The sequence below is a fragment of the Pinus tabuliformis genome, chromosome 9 (genome assembly GCF_031772625.1).
Source record: "Pinus tabuliformis cultivar Carrire ecotype Pingquan chromosome 9, CPIR1, whole genome shotgun sequence".
In the NCBI taxonomy this organism is placed as follows: Eukaryota; Viridiplantae; Streptophyta; class Pinopsida; order Pinales; family Pinaceae; genus Pinus; species Pinus tabuliformis.
Window position 1 is genome coordinate 292,946,287 of NC_142307.1, and position 15,177 is coordinate 292,961,463.

Consider the following 15,177-nt stretch of genomic DNA (forward strand, 5'->3'; position numbering starts at 1 on the left):
TCATGTTTTTTGTGTTGGGGGCCTGTTGGGAACAAGATCCCCCAAGGATATTTTTTGGGCTAAAAGCCCATGTTTTGGGTCGAATATTGTAATAAAGTTGTAAATTCTCTGCATTTTGTAGCCGCAGAGAATGAAGGTGTCATGATTCATAAAGGATTTTCCACCCTTATTTTGTAAAGTAAAGTTGACTGTAAAGATCTACCCATGGTTCGTGGACCAAGGGATTGTATAAAAGAGCTAAGTAAGCTCTAAGTAGTAAGAGGTAGTAAGAAAAGTTATGAAGTCTTGAGCGATAAGGAGAGAAGTCTAAGTTTCGAGTCATAGCGTAAGAAGAGTATCTGCAGCTGAGTGCACGAAGGCCTAGGGTAGAAGTCCGCAGCTGAGTGCGTAGACCCCTGCAGCTATGTGCGCAGGGTGGATAAAGTGTAATCATCTGAAGATATCAATAAAGAGAAGCATTCTACAAATTCAGTGTCTTTGTTTCCTGTTAATGCAACTTGTCATGTTGTGTATTAATTTCATTTATAATTCTTATGTGATGCGCGAATGTATGTAATTACTTTGTTTAATTGAACACAAGTAAGAACATATGTTTACATGGTGCTAATTGTGATTGTTTAATAAGATAAGTAAGGCACTGAAGCTAGTTTGGGAATCTACACAATACACTGCCCTAGCAGTGCGAAAGTACCTTAACCACAGGTTAGGGCTACGCGAAGGTCAATCGTACCCCTTCGCGGAGGTATTGAAGGGTGGAATAAAGGGCTAGATAGATAGAGCCCTAGAACTTAATGACCTGCGTGAAAACAGGAACAAAAGGAATAAACCGACATCACAACCATCTTAGGGTGCGGAAACTTGGTTCCAACATCCCGCCATACTACTTCAGGTGAGACTTCGGTCTGTGCTTCGTGGAATGACGCCAAAAGGGCCAATAGTGTAGGTATTTGTTTTGCTAACTAACGCTAAACCTGGGTCAGGCCCCACCAAGCCAATGACCTCCATTCTTCCTTTCCAGAGTGCATAATTATTTTCATTGAATAGAGGTACACGATTCTTGGTATGATCCATGATTTCCTTCTAGTTGTTAAACTATTATTGACGGAACCAAGCTCTGATACCAATTGTTGGAAAATATTGAGGGGGTGGTGAATCATTATTCCTTAGAAATTAGCACTTTTAAATCTTTTTAGAGCATTAGTTAATCTTAAATTATCATTAATGTTTATGCAATAACAACAATGAATAAAAGAAAACAGGAGGCACAAAAATTTTAGGTGGAAAACCCCTCCAGGTCAAAAACCACCGAACAATTTTCTAATAATTACTTAATCTTCAAATCCAATTGAAAAGAAAGCTCCAACTTCCTATAATATAGAAAATAATTCCTCTCCAGCTCCCACTGGATGGATGCTCCAACGTCAGAGATTCTTTAGTAGTCAACTGAACGGATGCCCCAACACCCAATGAGCTACAACTCACCCTAGCACCACCCTACCACCCTGAAGTTTTCATAGGCTTGAACTTTTTGGTGACTTCATGCACCAACCTAGCACCACCCTACCGCCCTATAGAAGAATAAACGAAGAATGGACTCTCGTACCAGGGAAAATGGTCCACTTTACAATGATATAGAATGATGTAGAAGAAGACGACACACTAGACCATAACCCCAACTATGACACAACCACCTAATGATAATCCTACACCTCCCGACACCGCCTCTTCAACTCTTGGTAGATAGAAACTTGTACAAATTTTACAAAGATGATTTTACAATGACTTTGTACAATGACATTTTTACAATGTCTGTATGCAGTGCTGCCCACTTGAAGACTTCATGTGGTGAACTTCTTGCTATTGTTCTGCACCTTGATTGCTTCTCTTGTGATGCTACCTTTTTCATTCTTTATAAAATTAGATTATGCATTGAATCTTCTCTTGATGAATATATAATACGTGCAAAATGCCTTCAGCGAAATACCCATGACATGATAATAGCAAAACTTACCTCATCTTGCAAAGCATGTGTTAGTGCTAAAAAAAAAAAAATTAGAATACAAAGAACTTAATGCAATTAAGAGATGAACATGAATATACAAAAGATACATAACTATAGCTTACCTCTGCTACATCATTTTGCGGCACCTTTCTCTTTGCTTCCGTAGAAAGTCTGGTCTTTTGCACCCCTTAACAACACTTGATTTAGTGTTTCTTGCCTTCTAGGAGCACGATATTCAATCTAGTGTATCTTTGCGATTTTAGATCCCCAACATGTGATATTCGGTCCTGTAGAAGCCCTCTGAGTCATTTTTCCAATGCCATAGGTCTGACCCGATTTGGACTCTTCAAGGAAAACTTATGCTCAATCTCTCACAATGACCTAATTATGGACTAGTTCAGTAGAGCGAACTTGTATGACGTGCCACGTGTCACTTTTTCCTTCTTCAACTCTGAAATTGATACAAGAAAGCTAAAATCCACACAATATCTGCCACTTTTTACAGAAGTCAAATCCTTTTCTTAGAGAGAGAGTTATGACGATTTGTTGAAGGTCGCTTCTTTGAGATGAAATTTGGTAGCCTACAAAAACCCTAACTTCCACAGATCATATGTTCGAAAATATACAAAACCGAGATCTGAAATTCAGTCACAACGTTCATTAGGATTGTAAATAAAATGGTTTTTAATATCATAATCTAAGACTTTGCAGAACTGAAGTTAGCGAAAATTCCACGATCATTACATTTGGAGGATATATGAGATTTCTTTTTATAGAGTTGAGAGGGGCTTCTATAGAGAATGTTGGAGGGATTTTAGAAGCTTAAAAAATTATTAATTAATAACTATTCAATGAACAAAACCAATTATGAGTGCCATGCCACAACCCCATAGGTTTTTAGCCCACTAACTGGGGTTACTAACTTCAAACATGAATATCTCTCAAACCGTGAAGAATTTCTTGGCATGCCATATATCAACAGAAACATCTCAATGAGTAGAATCTATCTAGAAGATCCCTGACTCAAAATAGAGTAATTTGTTGAGTCAAAATTCCCTTGCAAGATTAGGGTATCCCCTGGCACTGCTTGGGTTGACATCAATGACAACCTCAAATCATTTTTAGGTCAACAGTTTTAAGCCTTATGAGTAGCTCTTTGATGCACGAAAGAGGCTACTAGAAGGAATATTAGAGCTTGCGAATATGCCTAACCAGAGAGAAGATTTATGAGCCCATGTACATGAAGCATAAGTGACATGTAGCATTGCTAGGAGGCAGCCCTCCTCAAGTCTCGATGTGTAGTGGCCTTGATGGACTAAGGCACTACTAGTGAGAAACAAAAACATGAAGGATCGATAGAAAAACATATGACATAGAAGTTACAGTGAAGTTTGTCATTGTATCTTGTATACCATAGAATTTTGTATCATTTAAATTTTGTTTAATATAACAAATATTTGTGATTGTACAATATTGTTAAAAACTGTGTATATTTGTGCATATGTGATTTATTGATTTATATCCGACATGTAAAGTCGTTTATGGTTTAGATTCTTAGTTTGGTAGCATCAATGATTTTAAAATTCTAACCTACACCCAAGGTTGTGGAAATTCAACATATACTCCTTAGAGTGTCAAGCCACTCCTAAATGTAGATCTTTCCTATAATCCAAAGGGCATCTAGCTTAATGGTAGAGCAGCTTGCCAGCCACAGGTCCTGCCTTTGAGTCCTTGCTTGTTTAGTTTTTTCACATGGTATTGGAGCTATGGTTGTGCCTAGGAATTCCCTATGGTTGTGTACATAGACATATGTATAAATGATATAAGATAATATTTTATTTATTATGGTTGTGCCCAGGAATTCACTATCCCTGGATCTGAATGGATTATGTGGAAGAAAAGGGAGTATTGAAGTGTGAATCCATTGTTGAACATAGATATTCCTATCATCAAGAGGTTGTGTAGCTTGGTGGTTAGAACAATACAATGGCTAAGAGAAGAGATTGGGTTCAACTCCTGGCCTATCTAAGTTTTCAATATGGGATCTAGCTCAAAGGTAGAGCAGCCTAGACTATCATCTAGAGGGCATCTAGTTCAATGGTAGAGCGACCTGCCAGCCATAGGTCCCACATTTGACTCCTTGCATTTTTATTGTTTCACATGGTATTGGAGCTATGGTTCTGCCTAGAAATCCCCTATGGTTATGTACATAGACATATGTATAAATAGTCTAAGATAATTGTGTTGTATTATAGCAATTTAAGTTCTAGGTTTCAATAGAGTTTCAAATGAAATATCCCCTTTTTACAACAATTAAGTCAATAAAACTGAATACTTCTCCAATAAATAGTCACAATATATTGAATAGACTAAATATATGACATCCGATGGCTACCATTTTTTAAATAAATGGGCCAATTCCTTTAATTAAAAGTTAAAACAATAGGCTCATTTAATGGCCAATTCTATAGTTAAAACATAAAGCGTCCAACCCAATATTATAGCTCACTATTAATAGAAAGTTCCTTTCTCTAATTAATAACTCTCTGTGGGTCCCTTTCTGTTCCAATGGAATTATTTTAACAACTAATTATTTAATGAAGCACCTGTTAAGGTCTTATATTTCATAGGAGGAGTTGTTTTTACCTAATGATTTTATATTTGAAAAATGTAAATAATGTTCCATGTTTGAAATTTATTTCCAAAAGAAAAAAGAAAAAAGAAAAAAGAAAATAAATTGTAGGGGACAGAAAAAATAGAATAAAGAAAAAAATGAAAAGAAAATAAAAAAAAAATAAAAATTAGAAAAAAAATATGTGCGAAAACGTCCCCCTAGGCGAGCAAATCTAAATTCCACCAAGAAAAATCAATATTGCATTAGTTTACATTCAAAAATTTTGAATAAAGTGTGTATCTTGTTTAAATTTCACTTGGTAAATAGAAAAATTAGAAATAATTTGGGCTAACCACATTTTTTAATCGTGATTATGCTAGGAATACAATAGGTTAGATTAGTGAATAAATTAATCACTTGGTTTAATTGTGATTAATCGATAGGAAAAAACCAATAAAAATGTGCTATGCTAGTTCAAACGCAACATTTAATTGTTTCTAAATATTTTTTAGGAAAAAATTAGTTTTTGATTAACTTTACCTTAAGTAAAGGTTAATCATGCTTTAATGCGCTTGTAATAATGTTTGGGAATATGTATTTAGCCTAAGTTTTCATTTTAGAATAAAATCAATGGCTCAAATCGCCCCTCGCCCGAATCAATAAGTGGGGGAAGGTTTTCACCCCCTCCCCAGCTCAACTCTGCTTTTTCAATGGGTGGGGGGGTTCTGAAGCTCCTGCTACGTGGCACCCTCTCGGTATTTCACCCCCCCCCCCACTTTCCTTTCATCCCGCCTACCCCCTCGAAAATTCTTCTGTTGTTGACTTCCGCTGCTCCCACTTCCACTCATTATCCGCCATGTGGACCTCTTGTCCCAACCTTCCATCAACCCTAGATGTTGTGACATATCTCCAACCCCACCATTATTACCACCTCACTACACCCTCCCTCCAAATGCTCTTTTCCACCTCACCCTCATAGACCCCACTCCCACGACTACTTCTGACCATTAAACTTGTCCCGATGACTCACTTCCTCCAAATCCTATGCTGCCATCTGGTGCCTCTCTCACCATGTCAGCAAGCCATTACTGTATTAACTCCCTTTCGCTCCTTGTGCAACATACCTGCTCCCCATTAATGGTAACAAATTAACGGTTAATTGGGAAATCATTCTGTATAAATGATCTGAAATCGTAAAATTTATTTCCTTCACCGTGTCGTATCATCAACAATCTGTTACAGATTCTTAATCCATAACAACAAATGGTTAAATTCCCCAACCATTACTATTTCAAATGCTCATCAAGGAACTAGTTCGACATTCCTCTGTCATTTTCCTACTCCAGGTAACCTGTGACCTTTCCTCATCTCAATAAATTCATCATGCCACCTAACATGAAGCTCCCCAAAGAAAAGGGAAAGAAACTAGAAGAGAAGCCCATGCTTCACCCACCTGTAGACTTAAATCATGTACCCTTATTGGACTTGTAATATAAAATTTCTAAAACCAATTGTGAATTCGACTTGTTTGAATGTCACAGTTGGTTAAAACAAAAATTCCATGACCAAAGTGTTGGGATGGACTCGCCAGGGTCTGTTTTGGGGTTAAAAACCCACATTTTATGTAAATTTTGGTAAAAGATGTAAAGTATCCACGTTTTGTGGATGAAAAGTGTGTAGATGGTTAGGAGTCAAAGGGGTTTTAGCCCCATTTTTATGTGAAATTTGAGTCACTTTTGAGATCCACCCTTTGTTTATGGACCATGGGATTGTATGTAAAAAGCTATAAATAGGTGTGCCTTAAAGAGTCTAAGGCATGTCTATGTCTGAGAAAGGAAAAAAGGGGCAAGTAAAGAGCAAGTAGATAGAAGGACAAAGGCTCCATAGCTGAGTGCATGGAGGCCTAAAGTAGAGTCCACAGCTGAGTGCACGGACCCCTGCAGCTGAGTGTGCAGGGCTGTTTTTAGTCTGTAATACCATATTGAATATCAATAAAGAAGATTGTTGAAGAATTCTTGTGTTTATCTACTTACTTCTGTCTAATTATGATTGTGATATATGATGTGAATGAATACAGTATTGATGAAATATTGATCTAATGATGCGCGACCTCATGGAATAAGTCCTAATAACTATACGCATTTCATGTTAAGTACTTTCACGAAAATTATGATAAATTTTGTTATGTTTATTAAATAATTCAGTAGATCTGCACAAATTCAGATCTAGGGTTATTTTCTAATGCGTGTAAGTGGATAACTCAACTATTAAGGGTCTGCAAAAGCCAATTGTAGACCTTCGTAAGTTCTACAAGATGTTTAAAGGGAGTTATAATATTGAGCCCTAAGGGGCTCATAGACCTGCATGAAGGTAGATCTAGGATATTAAAAGACATCACACTGATCTTTGGATGCGAAAACTTGGTTCCAACATCCCCCATACTACTTCAGATGAGACTTCAACCTGCGCTATGTGGGTTGATGCCAAAAGGGCCAATAGTGTAGGGTTTTGTTTCGCACATTTAACTCTGAACTTGGGTCAGGACACCTTAAGCCAACAAGTGGTTTCATTGCTGAGACTGGGATCTTCTTAAGGAGATGTGTGATGTCGCACCACTTGAATCTGACCAAGAAGGAAATTGAAAAGTGGTTGGATAGAAAAATTCACGAATTTGTGGTGCAGGAGAACAAGAGTCTGTGCTTGTCAAAGGAGTAGTGGTTGGACAAATACTTGTGTACAAAAGTAAACGGAATTTTCTTCTGCACCTTTGTGATCAAACTATACGAGTGGATAACTAATTTGGCAGACGGCCAAGGAAGGTGGAAGCTTGACGATCCAGTAGTGTGGACTTCAGAACTGGTGCAATGATTAGAAGCCTCTGAAGACAAGATCACGTGCATTTTTGACCACTAGCTTGATCAAATTATAGGAGGATTTATTACAGAATTCGCAATCGATACCTCAGTTAGCTATAGTGAGGTGGAGTGAAGTTTTTTCAAAGGACCGCAAGGTAAGTATCTAAGATCTCTAAATACTTGGATTAAAATGTTGTTGTGTGAAAAATGGGTTATGCCATTTCCTTGATGTTCACAGCTACGCGAAGTGGAAAACTCCTCAGAGATCGAGAAAAATTAGGTCCCAAATATAGTCCGTTGATTGGACCTCCTTCGAGCGACAATGATAGAATGGTAGGCCTCATCGCGAAGTGTATTCCAGTTGATAAGACAAGGTTTTCCGTGGATATATCATCCATCCACTCCACCTCCACAACATACACCTTCGCCCACACCTCCACCACCACCACCACCGTTCAACATGTTGAATATAGTGAAGCTGTCGATTTTCAATGGTATAAGGAGAGAAGATACATATCAGTTTTGGTTTATTTTGAATGTTGTGTGGACCACACAACAGATTACTAATGACAACATAAAGAAAGCACATTTAGTTATTTCTCTACAAGGTCACGCGCTGGCGTGGTATATTAAGTATTGTTCTAACCATCTTGTGGCAATGCTAGTAGAGACTAAGGTTGATTTAAACAAATAATTTAGTAAACCCAAGTCAGACTCGCAGTCAGTAGTTGGATTTAAGGAGCTCACAATGAGGGTTGATGAAATACCTTGGGAGTTAGATCAAAGGTTGAAATGTATGATCCGCGAAGCTAATATGCAGCTCACAGATGGTTAGCATTGTGAGTGGTTTATAGCCTCACTTCTACCCCACCTGAGGATTGCTCTGTCATAGCAAAAGATAGGAACTTAGGCAAAAGCCTTGGAAATCGTGATGAGGTTGCATGAAACACCTATGTAGGATGCGACCTTGAGGGTACAAAAAATTCACTCCCAGTTGCAAAACCTCTGCTTGGAATTGCAGAGCTTGAAGAAAGAGAAGGAGACTAAACTAGAGGTGCGCGAGGAAGTATGGTGCTTGAAATGTAAAATCCAAGGGCATGATAAAGACCACTATCTCATATTTGTGAACTATATCACATGAGGGGGCCCAATTCCCCTGAGGACAGAAGTCCCAACAACACTAAGTATGGGGGTTGCGCTATTTGTCAGGTGGCTCGAAAACACACCATAGATAATTGTCATTTTCTTTAAAAGTTTGTTCAGACACCACAAAAATTTTTCTTCAACTTCCGCAATCAATGGGTCGTGATGAGCACCACTATCATAGATATGAAGTAATGATGGAAAGAACACCTACATATCGGATGCAAGCAGAAACTCAACATCTAGATCAGGGCACAGGAGGAGCATGTGGAGGTTATCAAGGAAGAGGATGAGGCTAAGGAGGAGGAGGACCTAGTATAGGTAATGTATAGGTTATTTTATATAACTAGGGGACACCAGGGTACTACTTGTAGGAGTGTCAAAATTAGACACACCTGTCTTGTCATTACTGCAGCTAGTTTGACCACACTATCATGGAATGTTGTGTGTTGATAGCTACGACGCAGGAAAAGAAGGTGCAACCTCAACAACCTATGCATAACTTACAAATGATGAGAGCTGAGTCCTGCGAAGAAGATCTAAATGTGAATATCGTGCTAAGAAGAAGGATAAAAACTGGGGAAGATAAGGGAAAACATCCTGAAGAGGTGTTATAGATATATTTGGGCAACCACAATCTTATATGTTGATAAAATAGGGCTCTTTAACCCCTAAAAGTGTTGTTTCATACCCTAAAAGATCATGGTCAACTGATTACATCATTCCTAAAAAGTTCCACCTAAAAAACCATCCAGAAATGGCCTAAACTGGACCATATTGACTACTCCATTGTTAGGGTGTGATGCATACTGACTTGTACACTAGCCAAGTGTGATGCATACTGATGAGGCCTTCTGTAGGGTGCGATGAGTGAGGATGGAAAAATTTCTGAGGCAGTTTGCTAAGTGGATGCTCATGGAATCTTTTAGAAACTTATCCTATGACACTCACCTCTCTGAATTCGCTCAGGGATGAGTAAGAGATCCAAGAAATCTCCAAGTGGAGCCAAATAAAACAAGTGGAATTATGCTAATCAAAAACCCAGAGATGACTCACACCCTTGCACACATAGATAAATGGATCCTTCATCTGAGAGATCTAGAGGCTAGAATTTTGTGGATTGCAAGGAAGTGTTGATAGTTTGTATTTGAGAAAGAGCATTGTATTGTTGGTGTGATCTTGCTATTTCATGAGGTGAAGAGGGCTTCATGCTGGGAGGATGATGTTGGATCAGACAACTGGGTTGTAATTCTCCCTTCTATATAATAAAGTTCTTCGAGTTTTCTTCCATATAACTGTGTAATTGCGAATGTTATTATTTGTGAATACCATTGTATGTTAATTATATTTCTAATTCCGTAATGATTATGATATAATAGATCAATATGCTTTGACGGTTCTTTGTTACTGTGTTTCTACGGGTACTCTCCAAGCGGGATAAGTATGAAGAGGAGTTGCAAGCCCTGTCAAGGGGGAGAGAGATCAAGCAAGGAGTTAAGTAGAAGATATAGGTTCATTCCTTTGTATTTCTCTTATCTATTATACATAGAAGAAATCACAAATTGCTTTAAACTGTTGTTTCTAGGGTAACTGCCAAACTTAGAGGGCTAGTCGATCGAAAAGACACTAGTTTTCCCAGAAACAAGAGGACGGATGGGTTCACAAGGCCCCAGAGAAGGAAGTCAGTTTTGATATGGAGTGTGTGAAGGAAACGTTTATGGAGGCCAAGAAAATCTTCACTGAGGCATCCACCTCGGGAAGCCAGAACAAAGTACTAGAAACCAGCACGACTATAGAGGTTGATCCCTCTATGCTTACTACATTCTTGGAGACCTGCATGAAACTGCTGCACGATAACAAAGTTTTGAATGGCCTACAGGAGTTAATAAATGAATGCACTGACAAAGAAAATTCCCTTGATGGACACCACGTAGTAAGAAAAATTGGTAAGAATAAGGCTAGAACAAGGCGTGAGGTGAGGCTCACTGCATAGATAGGAGAATATGAGATGGACTAGGTCATTCTGGATCTCGGGTCTGACATGAATGTTTTTCCTAAACAAACATGGGAATGAACGGGGAGACCTACACTACAGTGGTCTCTAATCCAGCTCCGAATGGTAAACCAACATAAGATCAGCGCTATGGGATGACTATATGGAGTAAAAATGGATATAGAATGTGCAAGCGCGCTAGATGATTTTTAAGTAATAGAGATCATTGATGATAGTAATCCATATCCCACACTCCTCAAAATTGACTCAGCCATTGATAAGAATGGAGTCATCAACTTAAAGAAGAGGACGATGTCGTTTGAAAGGAAATCACTCTGGGCTGTAATACCATTGGACCCTATAGAAGGGTCATGCTATACTGAACCAGTCCATGACTACGAAGAGAGTGATGATGACTTGGATTAGATATACAAAATAATTGTGCGAGACCATGAATGGATTAACCTGACGGCATATGGAAGGATTGCAGGGGACTGGGAAAGTTCTTGTACCTCGGATTCAGATGAAGAGTTGGAGCACTAGCAGAATAGGTTGCATGAAGTATCTACGTTGCAATACAACATGATTACTAAATTGTTACGCTATGTGTCATTGGAGGTAAGGAATTTACCCTATTATGAGAGTTTAACTGAGCATCGGAGGTCCCTGAGCATCACTGCTTCCAAGCATTAGACTTGGCACTACGCACTACTCCTGCATGATGGTGGGGTACGCACAAGGATAGCTTTGATGAATGAAGATATTATAGAAGAATGATGAGATTGGGGTTTGGTCGACCCTTCGATTGACTGAGAATCATGATGGGAGGAATGATCCACATGATCATCTAGCAAAGTGGGCTAAAGCTTATGGAACGGAGCCAAAACCGGAGTGGGTACATTTATTCTACCATACTTTGGACACCATCCCTATGAACTAGTACTTGGAGACAGAGCTTTGCCATGGCACCGCAGAGTGGGATATCTTAAGGGAAGTATTCTTAATGACCTTTAGTTTTGAAGATGGATTCGAGAGCATTGATGAAGCTCTACAAGAGGTTAAGGCAATGATCTTCAGAATACCACAGGAACCTATGGAATGGGTCTAGCCAGATTGGAGCACCCAGCTGCACCATGCATTGGAATGTTATAATGTGATAGCCAAAGGGGAGGATGATGATCCACTAAATATTAATATTCCAGAGGTGAAGGGGCATCACAAAGTCGAAGATACATAAATAGAGAACTTAGACATCACCGCGCCGTTGAAAACCAAGAAAGTAAACATTGGTATTGAAGCAGAGCTAAAGTTTGTGAATATTGGAGATTATTCGGATGATGCTATTATGGATAATGTTGCTGAGTTACTCCGCGAACATCAGGATCTGATCCCTACTAATTTTTCAGACCTAAATGGAATAATAGGAGATTTGGATGTTATGAAAATCACTCTGAAGCCGGATTCAAAGCCTGTTAAGTAGAGGTTGTATTGTCTAAATCCTAAGCATAAGGAAAAGGTTTCTTTGGAGTTGGATAAGATGTTGACTACAAGCATCATAGAACCAATAGAAGAGTCTGATTAGGTGAGCCCCATGGTGGTCCAGGAGAAGAAACAAAAGGATGAAATAAGGATTTGTGTTGATCTAAGGAAGCTCAATTATGCCTATGTCCATGACCCATTCCTGACGCCATTTATAAACGAAGTATTAGACAACGTTGTAGGGAAGTAATCCTACTCATTCACTAATGGTCTTTCGGGGTACCAAGCCAGAAGATAGGAGAAAAACAACCTTCACAATGGAATGGGGTTGTTTGCAGTATACTGTAATGCTGTTTTGACTCAAGAATGCGCCTGCGATATTATCTCCTATAGTTATAGCAGAATTTAAGTAGTTCATCCATAATTTCTTGGAGGTGTAATTTGATTACTAGACGACATTCAATTTAGTGAAGTGCCATGTAGCAAGTTTGCGCTTAATGTTAGAAATGTGCCACAGATACTAGATCGCGCTGAATCTGAAGAAGTGTTTATTCTATGTCCCCTTTGGGATCCTACTGGGTCATGTGGTGTGCAAGAAGGGGATGATGGAGGGACCCTACAAAGATCATGGTGATAGAGAATTTGGAGGCCCTGAGGAGTGTTAAGTAGTTTGCGCGTGACGCTGGGGCATACAAGGTATTAGAAGAAGTTTATCAAGCCTTATGCTCAGATTACTACACCCATGGAGAAAATATTGAAGAAGGATGCTACATTTTGTTGGAATGAAGAATGTCAGCACAGTCTGGACGTGTTTAAAGAGAAGATGGTCATCGTGCCAATCTTGGTCTTCCCTGGTTGGAAGAAGGATTTCTAGAGGCCATGCAACTTGCCTCCCTATGGGACACAAAGGACCCCATGCAGGTCATAGAAACAAAAATATTCTAGATTTTTATGGAAGAAAGCCTCCACATGGCCATCAACCAAAGCCCAATGTTGTCCCTGACCTTGTACACATAGTTGTCAGCTTATACTATGTTCAAGGCTGACTTCCACCGAGTGCACATTCAGGCACAGAAGGATCCACAGTAGAAATGGCATGACTTGCCATATTTGGTCACAGTTACAAATATACAGGAGGTAATGAAGTGATGGCCAACAGAGTGGCACACCTCCTTAGAATTAGACGCTAGAACTAGTAAGAGCACGAGAAGTTTGGAAACACAGAAAAGAAAGGATGCAGCCAAGCGGGCTGCAAAAACCTTGGCTATGCAAAGGAAGAAGAAAGCCGTTGAGAAGGCTCAGATGAAGAAAGAGTTCTTTGCTAAAAAACAAGTTGAGCAACAATAATGCGAGTCACAGAGAAGCGAAAAATACCCTCCGCCTGAGACCGAGGATGAAGAACAGTCCAAACTGGGTGGAGGAGGAGATGAGGGGCAGAGCACTCCATTTAGGCTAAAGAAGCATGGACGTGAGTAGCAGGACGGTCCCCAAAAAAAGTAGAAATCAGACAAGTCGCAAGGTGATCGCATGGTATTGACGAAGGGTGATCTTGATGAGATCAGCAAGAAAGTATGGGACACTACAAGTGAAGTGCTGCAATAGTTTGAGAAAAAATATATGTAGATGTTGGGGAGCATCCAAAAGGATCTGCGTGAGTTGAATATCTAGGCTAATAGGATACAGGTGGGTGTGGGTCAAGATAGCATAACACAAGTGAGCCTAGCATTGAGGACGCGTCAGGCTGTGGAAATGGTAAGGAACTTGGGCCTTCAGACTGTTTCTTTACCAGAACGGTCCCTATGCATAGAGTTAGGTGATGACCACATCATCTTAAGCACCCTTAAGAACATCAGCCTGAACATCGAAGTGCTCCCAAATGAGCTTCTTCACGCACTACAGGCAGGGGTGATGGAGGAATTGAGAGCTTGGGAGTAGTGTGCTCTCAATATGATTAGTGAATATAGGGTGAACAACGAACATATGTTCAATGAGAAAACACAAGCCTTGAAAGAAAAGGAAATGATGCAGACACAAAGTTCCTGGCTGGAGTCCGTAGTTTCAGAAGCATGTGGAAAAATGCGGGAGCTTCACATTCCCGAAGATGCAAAACCGAAAGCTAAGATCAGGAAGTTAGCTACTAGAGTGCACGAGGCGAAGTGTTGGCTTATTTGGGCCTGACCCAGGTTCGGAAGAGTTATTTAGCCAAACAAATCCCGCAGCTACCGACCCTTTTGGCAACAACCCACGAAGCGCGGACTGAGGTCTCACCGGAGGTATCAAGGGAGGGTGTTGGAACTAGGTTTCTGCACCCTAGGGATGTCTAGATGTGTTCTGGTGGTTTCGCGCACCGGGCTACAGTTCCGCGCTGCTCGGCCTTCGCATAGATCCAGAGTGATTTTTTCTTTCTTATTAGTTCACTATTCTACTTGAAGGAAGTAGTTATGATTTAGAACCATTCAACCGTGATTTTAAGCTAACATTTAACCAACACAACTGATTCGCGCAATAAAATGAACCCAGATTCGCATACATTCTTCAAATTTGCATTAACTAGATATAGAAAGGTAAATCATAAAGGCATATGTGCAATAACACAGAATTATAGAAGAAAACTTATCTTTATTATTATTCTCCACCAATACATCCAGATATACCATGTGCACTCAGCTGCATGGGTCCGCCCACACAGCTGCAAACTTTCCAGGCCTCTGTGCACACAGCTGCAGAGCCTCTACCTACTACCCTACCCTTGACTCAGACTTATAGATGCTTTCCGACTATCTTTTTCAAAACCCCATTACATTGAATATTTCAAAAGAACCACCTTTCCCTCATAGAGCCATGCTCTATTTATACCCTTCTCTGGCCCACGATCCCTGTGCGGGTCGACTCTATTTACATTACTTTTTATTATTTTTGGGCAGACTACCCTTTGACTCAATCTATTTTGCTTCGTGCTCTGCATACTTCAGGGTTTTTACAATATTTTAATCCTTGTTCTTGGGCCTTCTGCCCCAAAATCGTTACGCGGGACCTCTACTACCCAACAGTCCCCCAACACAATCATCATGACTCATCCCAAGTCACTTGT